This window comes from Elephantulus edwardii, unplaced genomic scaffold, assembly GCF_000299155.1.
Source record: "Elephantulus edwardii isolate Elephantulus edwardi_28Jun2011 unplaced genomic scaffold, EleEdw1.0 scaffold00362, whole genome shotgun sequence".
Classification (NCBI taxonomy): Eukaryota; Metazoa; Chordata; class Mammalia; order Macroscelidea; family Macroscelididae; genus Elephantulus; species Elephantulus edwardii.
In genome coordinates this window covers 715,945-725,718 of record NW_006400112.1, presented here as the reverse complement: position 1 = coordinate 725,718, position 9,774 = coordinate 715,945, and positions in this window count along the sequence as shown.

Genomic DNA, 9,774 nt, shown 5'->3' with positions numbered 1-9,774 from the left:
TATATAATAATAAAAAAAAAGAAAAAAAAAGACAGTGTGGTACTGGTACAATGACAGACCCATAGATCAATGGAATAGAATTGAGAACCTAGAAATCAGCCCATCTAGCTATGGTCAACTGAGTTTTGAAAAGGAGATGAAATAAGTTAAGTGGGGAAATGATAGCCTTGTAAACAAACAGTGTTGTCAAAATTGGAAAACCATCAGCAAAAAAATCAAACAAGAACCACACCTCACACCATACATGAAAACTAACTCAAAGTGAATCAAGGACTTAGGACTATGACCAAGGACTCTAAACTTCAGTAGATAAAAACTTAGAAGAACTCTAGAAGGTCTAATGCACAACATAAAAAGTATTCCAAGTATCCTGAAAAATCTACAACCAAGAGAGGATAAAATAGGTGAATGGGACCTTTTAAGAATCAATTCCCTATATACACCTTAAAACTTCCCCAAAGGGGTAAAAAGGGAAGCCACAGACTGGGAAAAAATATTTGGTAATGACATGTCTGATAAGGGACTCACATCTAGAATTTATAGAATACTAGAGCACCACAACAAGATAAAGGCAATGAACCCAATTGTAAAATGGGCACAGGTTATGAACAGACCCTTCACCAAAGAAGACATTCAAATGGTGAACAAACACATGAAGAAATGTTCAAATTTCCTAGCTCTGAAAGAGATGCAAATCAACACAACTGTGAAATATCATATCACTCCAGTAACAATAGTAAAATTCAACAGAATAAAAAAAAAGCTGGTGAAGTTGTGGAGAAACTAGAACCCTTATTGACTGTTGATGGGAGTATAAAATGGTACAACCACTATGAAAAGCAGTATGGCGCTTTCTCAAAAAGTTGGAAATCAAAGTACCATTTGACCAAGCAATTACACTACTGGGAATATACCCTAAAGAAATCATAACATCCACCCAAGCATATATATATATGCACACCCATGTTTATTGCAGCTTTGTTCACAATAGCAAAGAGCTGGAAACAACCCAAGTGGATAGAGAAGGTGTGGTATATTCACAAAATGATTATGTAGCATGGGAAAACAAGGAACTCATGAAATATTATACAAAATGGTTGACGCTGGAGGACATTAGCTGAGTGAAATGTCTCAGAGATGAAAGGGCAAATACTGCAAAATGCCATGGTAATAAAACAGAACTGACATGAGAGCTGGGGGAAACTAAGAAAAAGGGATAATTTACATAATAATTTACATAAATAAATAAATAATTTACATGACATTGAAACAGACAAGAGAGAGAACTGTATAAAATGAATACATGATTAGGTATTATTGGCATGACGTAAACCCTCTATGAGATGGATTGATTCTGTGAGTGGAGTGGTGGGAATGAATGTGTTTGAGACAGCGAGATTGGCACAGGATAGAACGGCATTTATGGCTTTTGTTCATAGGGTCGCTAAGAGTCGCAAACGACTTGATGGCACATAACAACAAACAACAATCCAGAAAAAGAGCTGCATAGTGAAGTAGACTGGCTGTGTGTGTGACAGTATAACAATGAAATAATTTTTATTTCCAAAGAGAAAAGCTAACTGGGGAGGGCCAGGGAGGAAAATGTGCAACAACAAATAAATGGAAATCAAAGTTCTCTATAAACTTCGGTTAAAATCTCAATTAACAAAAGAAATCAAGAGTATGGTTTAATGATGATGGATTTTATAAAACATAATGAATGAGAATGATTGTATGAAACAAAATTTGAATGAAGGATAGTGTGAAAAATAATGAGTATGAAATTGGTAGGAAAACCAATGTAAAATTTAAAAAGAGAACAAAAATAAAAGGATATGTTGGCAAGCTCTGGTGGCCTAATGGCAAGAAGCTGCACTGCAATTCCAGAGGTTCATGGTTCGGATCCACCAGATGCTCTGCTGAAGAAGGAGGGACAGTCTCCTCCTGTAAAAGTAAGATCAGATTTGACAGTATACACACACAAAAAATAACAAAAATAATTTTTAAAAAAAACCACAATAAAACCATCATAAAAAAATAAAAGGATATGTTGAGGGGGAAAAAAGAATTAAAGTCTTCAATGTGGATTGAAACTCATCATCAAGAAGATAAAAATTCTCACCGTTGGCCAATTTTCAGCATCATCATAGATGGAGAAGAGATTGACATTGAGATTGGAAGAGATTGAGATTTAGTTTACTCAGTTGCACAATCGACACTTTTGGTACCAGCCATTAGAAAATCAGAAGATGTGGTGCAACCACTGTGGAAGGCAGTATGGTGCTTTCTCAAAAAGTTGCAAACAGAGATACCATTTAACCCAGCAACTCCACTACTGGGAATATACTCCAAAGGGACCATAACTGGCATCCAAGCAGATATATGCACACCTATGTTTATCATGACTTGTTCACAATAGGAAGGAGTTGAAAACAACCTAAGTGCCCATCAACAAACGAATGGATAGAGAAGCTGTGGTATATTCACACAATGGAATACTATGCTGCATTGAAAAACAAGGAACTCATGCAATGTTATTCAAAATGGACGACCCTGGAGGACATTATGCTGAGTGAAGTATCTCAGTCACTAAAGGACAAATACTGCATGGTGCCACAGTTGTAAAACAGGACTGACATTGGGATTGGGGGAAACTGAGAAAGATTGGTTCAATAATGTATACTGCACTGAAACAGATGAGGGAGAAAGCTGTTTAAAAGGGATATGTGATTAGGTATTTTTTGTCATGACAGGAGGCTAGAGGGAAGCCTACATGGTGGAGTGGACCTGGGGGAGGGTTTGTAAAACAATGAAAGAATTTTTCTGTTACTTTTCCAAGAGGGTAATGTACTAGGTGGGAGGGTTGGTAGGGGAGAAAAGTGCAGCAATGAATGAATGGAAACCCAAAGTCTCTGTAAATTTTCATTGAAATTAATAATAAATTAAAAACAAACAACAAAAGAAAATCGAAAGATTAATTGCTTTAGGAAAATCTATTGTCAGAGACCTCTCCACAGAGGTGAAAAGCAACAATGCTAGTCTAGAAACTAACATGCACTTGATTCAGGTCATGGTCTTCACAATTATGCGTTATGCATTAGAGAGTTGACAAATGACTAAAGACAGAAAAAGCGTTATTGCCTTGAGCTGTGGTGATGGAGAAAAGTATTGAACATTTTATGGACTGCCAAGAGAACAAACAAGTCTGTCTGGGGGAGGATGAAACCAAGTTTCTCCATGAATGCAAGGACTTTGAAGCTTTATCTCACATACTTTGGGCATGTTGCCGGGAGGAACCAGTCCTTGGAGAAGGACATCATGCTTGGAATGATAGAGGGACAATGAAATGGATGAAATGGACAGACACAATAACTTGGGTAATGGGGGTATGTGTGTTGGAGACAATGACACTGGCTTGGGGTAGGGCAGGGTTAAGAGATATTTTACATAGTGTTACTTTGAGTTCCAGGTGACTGGATGGCACATAATAACAACAATAGCTATGGTGGCTTAGTGGTAAGGGGCTCTGCTGCAATCACGAAGGAACACAATTTAAATCTACCAGCAGCTTTATGAGAGAATCCTTCCCTGTGATTAAATTACACTGAAAACCCACTGGAAAGTCAGCTATGGGTCAGTTCCAACTCATTGGTACACCACAATGATAGCTATTGTTCCTCTATATTCATAAGGCTTTTGAAGGCCTGATATTTCAAAAGTTAATGGTCCATCCTACTTCGTAGTCTGTCTTAATCTGAAAGCTCCACTGAAACCTGTCCATCATTGATAACCCTGTTGGTACTGGAAATTATAGTATCACAGCTTCCAGCATTATTGCAGCCTGCAAGTTACTCCAGTACAGAAATCTGATAGACAAGTGCTGAACTCATAAGAGGAAGCTATAAACAAGCAAGCACATACACAGTACGTGATAAAACAAGCTTCAACATGTAACTCACTTTCTTAATACATGGATGTGAATGTTGGACAATGAATAAGGATGACAGGAAAAGCTAAGAGCAGCTTATATGTTAAGTATTAGAAAAGCCATTTTATATGTTATGTTACCATTAGAGAAACCGTTGTTTGTTTTCGGGTTTTTTTTTGTTATTTTTTTTTTTAGAAACTGTTTTGTTCTGATCGCTATTTTAAGACAGGCATACATCAATAATTTTAGCAATAATATGTTTTGCTGAGGTTTTGTATGATCTGACCCAGAGTGGTTACCACTCTCTGACTACGTCATATTATACCTGGCCTGGGACCTGCACACTCATGAAAAATCAGAAACAATAACAACTCCTAAATGTGAAGAAATCTCAACTGCCAACCACAATGAATTTGTGTAACCCCTATGCTCAATCTCAGTATATTTACCCAATCTTTGCCAGAATAGTTTGGAAACTAGCTGATGTTCTTGGCCTGTGCATAATAAAAGATTTGTTAATCTCCAGTATTGGCTGAGTGTTTAAATCTCACATTGCTGCCACAACAAAAGAAGAACTATGTTTAAACTGTGGTGTTGGAGAAGAGTGCTGATTGTCTAATAGACTGTCAAAAGAACAAACAAGTCTGTCTTGGAGAAAATGTAAATAGGGTGCTCCTGGAGGCAAGAATAATGATGTTTCAACTGACAGACTTTGGGCATATTATGAGGAGGGGTTGTTGTTGTTGTTGTTGTTATGTGCTGTCTAGTCGTTCGCGTTTCATAGCAACTTTATGTACAACAACCCTAAACCCTGCTCTATCCTGTGCCAATCGCATGGCCTCTGACACACCCATCCCGATTACCCCAGTCACTGAGTCAATCCACCTCATAGAGGGTCTTCCCCTCCTGCGCTGTCCCACTACTCTACCTAGTATGATGTCCCTCTCTAAAGACCTGTCTCTCCTTACAACATGTCCAAAGTATTTCAGAGGAAGCCCCAGAATCCTTGCCTCCAAGAAGTAGCTTGGTTTAACCCTCTATAGGATGAATCTGTTTGTTTTCTTGGCAGTCCATGGTACATTCAATACTCTTCTCCAGCACCACAGCTGAAAGGCATCAATTCTCCTTCTATCATCCCTAGTCATTGTCCAACTCTCTGATGCATAACAAGTGATTGTAAAAACCATGGCATGTATCAGGCGAGGGTATAGTCCCTGAAAAAAGAAAAAGACATGATGCTGGGAAAGGTAGAGAGTCGGAGAAATAGAGGAAGGCCCTGAATAAAATGGATTGATCGACAGAGTAACTGCGTTAATGGGGGTAGGCATGTCAGAGATAGTGAGACTACCTCTAGATAGGAAAGGGCTCAGAGCTATTGTAGCTGGGGACATTATGAGTTGTAGGCAATTAAATGGCACACAGCAACAACTGATATAAAGAATATACCACCTACAACCAGGAGCAGATAAAGTAGATGAATGGGATCTTCTACGAATCAAATCCCTATGCACATCCAAAAACTTCTCCAACAGGGTAAAAAGGGAAGCCACAGACTGAGAAAAAGTATTTGGTAATAACATATCAGAAAAGGGACTTATAGCCAGAATTTATAAAATACTTGAGCACCACAACAAGATAAAGGTAAATAATCCAATAGAAAAATGGGCACAGGATATCAACAGGCACGTCACTGAAGAAGACATTCAGATAGCTAACAAGCACATGAAGAAATGTTCAAAATCCCTAGCTCTAAGAGAGAAGCAGATTAAAACAACTATGAGATATCATCTCACCCCAGTCAAAACAGCAAAATTTAACAGAACAGCAAGCAACAAATGCTGGCGAGGTTGTGGAGAAACTGGAACCCTTATTCACTGTTGGTGGAAGTGTAAAATGGTGCTACCACTGTGGAAGGCGATATGGTGCTTTCTCAAAAACTTGCAAAGAAGGTACCATTTGACCCAGCAATTCCACTACCGGGAATATACCCCAAAGGGACCATAACTGACATCCAAGCAGATATATGCACACCCGTGTTCATTGCGGCTTTGTCCACAATAGCTAGGAGTTGGAAACAACCCAGGTGTCCATCAACAAATGAATGGATAGAGAAGCTGTGATATATCCACACAATGGAATACTATGCTGCATTGAAAAACAAGGAACTCATGCAATATTATTCAAAATGGGTGACTCTGGAGGACATTATGCTGAGTGAAGTATCCCAGTCACAAAAGGACAAAAACTGCATGGTGCCACGGTTGTAAAACAGGACTGACATTGGGGTTGGGGGAAACTGAGAAAGATAGTTTCAATAATGTATACTGCACTGAAACAGAGGAGGGAGAAAACTGTTTAAAAGGGATATGTGATTAGGTAGTTTTGTCATGACAGGAGGCTAGAGGGAAGCCTACATGGTGGAGTGGACCTGGGGGAGGGTTTGTAAAACAATGAAAGAATTTTTCTTTTAATTTTCCAAGAGGATAATGTACTAGGTGTGAGGGTTGGGAGGGGAGAAAAGTGTAGCAATAAATGAATGGAAACCCAAAGTCTTTGTAAATTTTCACTGAAATGAATAATAAATTTAAATTAAAAAAATCAAGTTAGAGTAAGGAAGGCAATGGATTTATAACTGCTCATGCTAATAACACTATATCATGGTATGGAGGAGGAATAGTAGAACTGTGTCCACATTTACAATATTCTTCTTACCAAAACCATTTATGGAAAATAGGAACTGCATTGGAACATGTATCTCTGGATAGGAAATGATCATATTGTTAATATTTATAGCCTTAAACTTAAAAGATTATATTGTTCAAAATTATTTGTTTAAACTTTCCCCTTTTTTAACAACTGGGATCTAGAGGGAAAAGAAAAGACCAGAGAATGGCCAAAATTATTGGGACAGTTACTGCTGCCAGTTTAAGGCCTGTGTCAGGAAAAGGAAGTCTTTTTCATAAACAATGCTACGCAAAGGTAATAAAGGAGACCAGAATTGCTTCCACTGTGGAAAGCTGGGCCACTTCAGTAGACAGTGTCACAGACGAGAGCCACAGATAGACAAGGGAGTAGAGAGGAGACTCCCACTCACTGCTTTAAGTGAGAATCTGAAGGACACCTGGCCAAGGGTGGCCTACATCAGGTCCTCATGGCTGACAGGACTGACAGGCCCCAGCTCCCAGCTGGAAACAAAGGAGGACGCTTCAAAGATTTAGATCCTCCCAGAAGAGCTGTGGGTGAGCATTAACATTACTGTTAAGTATATTCCTTTTCTCCTGGACACAAGAGCCTATTATTTTGTCCTAAAAGCCTTCTGAGGTCCTAATTCTTCTCACTGTTTCTTAGTTGTTGGAAATAACAGAAAACCTCATAAGCAGTTCTTTACTTCACCTCTGCCTTGTATGCGGACTTCCAAGCTGTAAAACAACCCAGTTGTAGATGGAATTTGGTCCAGGACTTAAGAACAATAAATGACATAGTTGAGACTCTACATCTTGTGGTTCCTAACCTTTGTACTATAATAGACAAAGTGCTAGTCAATAAGCCTTTTATTTTAAGAACTACCTTCCCTCTGTAACTTGATTTGTGCCACTATTAGAACCTCTACTTGGAATATTATTGCTTTTAATTTTTGACTCATGTACTTTTTTTTTTCATGTACTTTTAACTTGTTAGTTAAATTTGTATCTTCTAGGCTGCAACAGTTCCGTGATAGAACTTCAAGGATATGAACATGTACGACTAAGCACAATTGACACCAGTGCATCTAAATTCCAAAATAAATCTCCACAATAGTCTATGTGTTTCCTATTGCCAAAGGGGCCCTTTAGAGTAGTGAGAGAAGATCTTTACACTGAAACCTACAGTGTCCCTTTTCATCAGGAAGTAGCTAAGAGAATAGGCTGTCCCCTTTTTCTTATGAATCAGGTTGAAATCTCTCTCAGGGAGGAGTGATAGGGAATGGCAAAGGACACACTGACAAAGGAGATTGATCAGAATTGGTTTTTGACAAGCACTGTGGCAATTGGACAATTAAAACAGATTTTCAAGGGAAAAAAAAAGAGAGGAATGAACGGGGGTGGGTGGGTAGAGAAAATAGTGCAACAATGAATGGAAATCCAAAATCTCTGTAAATGTTCATTAAAATTAATAATTTTTTAAAAAAGAAAGAATATACCACAATTGTCCTTTTGTGACTACCTTATGTCTCTCATCATAATTTGCTCAAAATCATTTTTGCGCAGTCTTTAAATAATTATTGATTGTTTTTTAGTGATGCATAACAATCCATCATGTAAATGAACCAATGTTTCTTTAGCCATTCATCTGGTGATATGCACCTGGACTGTTTCCTAATATTTCTTATATATTGAAAATAATGCTGCAATAAATGAGTGCATTTATATTTGTCTGTGTCAAAGACTTTATTTCTATGGAATATGTACCTAGTAGTGTAATTTATAGTGTCCATAGGGTTTTCAAAAGCCTTTTATTTAGGAAGTAGATGGTGCATCCTGCTTCCTAGTTTTAAGCAGGAAGTTCCACCAAAACCTGTCCACGATGGGAAGCCCTTTTGAAGTTTGACATACCAGTGGCAAAGATTTCAGTATTACAGCAAGCCCAAGTAATCACAGTACAGCAAACTGACAGACAAGTGCTGCACCACTTAGAACAACATTCACTCTAAACAATATCTCTATACCTGATCAATCTATATGCTGAGCAAATGATCCAAGAAACTGGACTCTATGAAGAAGAATGTGGCATCAGTATTGGAGAGAGACTCATTTTGCATTATGCAGATGACACAAACTTACTTGATGAAAATGAGGAAGATTTGAAGAACTTGTTGCAGAAGATCAAAGAATGCAGACTTCAGTATGGATTGCATCTCAATTATCAAGAAAACAACGATTCTTACCAATGGACAGTGTCATGATGGCAGTGTCATGATGGGTAGAGAGGAGATTTAAACTGTCAACAGCTTCATCTTGCTTGGATCAACAATTAACAGCCTTGGTATGAGCAGTCAGGAAATAAGGAGACACATTGCAATGGGAAAATCTGCAGTTAGGGACTTTCCAAGTTATTGAGGACTAATGATGCCAGTTTGAGGACTAAGGTGTACCTGATTTAGGCCATGGTCTCTTTGATTACTAGCTATGCATTTGAGAGCCAGACAATGAATAATGATGACAGAAAAAGAATTGATGCCTTTAAGTTGTGGTGTTGGAGAAGTGCATTGAACATCCCATGGAGTGCCAGGAGATATGATTTGGAGACGGTGCAGCTGAAGTGCTCTTTGGAGGCAAGAATGATGAGGGTTTGCCTCACATACTTTGGACATATTGCTAGGAGGTGCTATTTCTTGGAGAGGTACATGGTGTTGGGAAGGATGGAGGGTCGGCAAAGGAGAGGAAGACCCTCAACCAGGTGGATTGACATGGTGACTGCTGCAATGCGCTTTTATGCATCAGAAAGTGTGAGGATGGTGCAGGGCAGGACTAGGTTCAGATCTTCTTTTCAGAGAGTTGCTATGAGTTGTATTTGACTTGATGACACATAACAATAACAAGTGAGACTGATGGTATTTCCACTCCTAACTTTCTAAGAAAGCACTAAATTGCTTTCCAGAGTAGCTGTAACATTTTACATTCCCATTAGTGTTTTGCCCACGAAATGCCCCTCAAAAGAATAATCCACACGTTTGTAAATACAAATAAGCACTTTATTCCAGAGTATCCACAAGTGGAGACTTTCTCCCTCAGTAGGAAGGTGGAGAGGAAAAAAGCCCCAAATTCCCCCCTATCATTGCTTTTATGGCTTTCCTGGGTGCCACTGTT